This window comes from Danio rerio, chromosome 11 (genome assembly GCF_052040795.2).
Source record: "Danio rerio strain M-AB ecotype USA chromosome 11, GRCz13ab, whole genome shotgun sequence".
In the NCBI taxonomy this organism is placed as follows: domain Eukaryota; kingdom Metazoa; phylum Chordata; class Actinopteri; order Cypriniformes; family Danionidae; genus Danio; species Danio rerio.
The window spans coordinates 30,120,479-30,121,960 of NC_141031.1; positions in this window are offsets into that span (position 1 = coordinate 30,120,479).

A 1,482-nucleotide genomic window follows, 5' to 3' on the forward strand; every position below is an offset into this window, starting at 1 on the left:
AGGGGATGTTACATTGTAACAGGTTGGAGGAAACAGATCAGGCTTGTCATTGGCCGAGTTGCGTCACGTGATCAAATGAAGGCTATAAAGGGCGGATGAAGCTCCGTGAGCGTATGCGTGAGGAAGAGACACTCAAGGAACAGCATACGTTTAGAAACTTCTAAATTTCGTGTTAAAAAGCCTATTATTCAGTCGGTTTGATTCAGAGGGTTTAATTCGTGTATTTCATGACCTTATAAACTGTAGAACTTACCAAAGTTATCAAAGCCATTATAAATAATGTAAACATAAAAGGTACAGAAACCGTTTCCAGTCGTAATTTTACTTGCTAGAAAATTTACAAAACAGTAGGGGAGAGTGGGGACATTTCTTTCAGTTTCTCACAGACAGTTTTTTTTTTTTTTTATGGAAACCCAAGATTTTAAAATGATAAACCCACAGCTATTGAACACCCACCCACATTGCTATAATATGTGAACACATGATATTATATGCACAATTTATACTTGAACAAGCAGGGGGATGGTTGCAACATTGATTAAAATGTAATAATTAAAAGTATTCAGGTTGATTATTATGATTTGATAAAATGACTGAATGTAAAATTGTTAAATTTGTTCAATTGGCCATATAAATACAGATTATTAAAAGAACAAGCAATAGCCAATTATCAGGCCTAAAAAACTGAACAAAATATTTGTTTTACTGAAAATCTAGACTAAACCTTTACTAAACTTTGAACTGTGAAATAATTAGTCAATGAGTTAATTTTTTAATGAAGTTACATTGAAACTGTCATCGAATCAAATTGTACATTGTCAATATGGCAAGTTTTTAATTACATTTTGTTATTGGGGACAGTTGCAATGGCATGTTGCAACTGTCCCAACATTGGTCCCAACTCTGTTAACCCTGATTAAACTATGCTAGGGAAACACAACAGCTTTAACGCTTGATAGCTATATCCATTTAAAGCTAAGAAAATATTTAAATTATATAAATGAATAATGTTTCACAAAAACAGTATTTTCGTAATTTCTTGAACATAAAAAAAACTTTTTCTACCTAAAAATGATTTTTTTCTACTGAAAGAATGGTCACATATGGCTGATTACTCTCAGATTAAAGGAAGGTCTAATTGCAATTATGTAGTATAACTATCATCACTCATTCTTAAATGGAGGAACAAGTCTTGTTGAAACTGCCCCTTGTTGCAACTGTCCCCACTCTCCCCTTAACAAAGAGAGGGAGAATAACAAACACTATGTTAAATTCTCAATAATACCAAAATATAATTTTATCGTAAAACACACTCCATTAACAACTTTGATGGCTTCAGTGTAATATAAATACCACAATAATCAAAAATAAATCAATCCAGTTTTATAGGGTCAGAATTTAATTAATTAATTTACCACTGTATTACGCATTGTAAAAATAACAGTAAAGTATCTTATCACTCCTTGTTGAAAAGTGAATTTC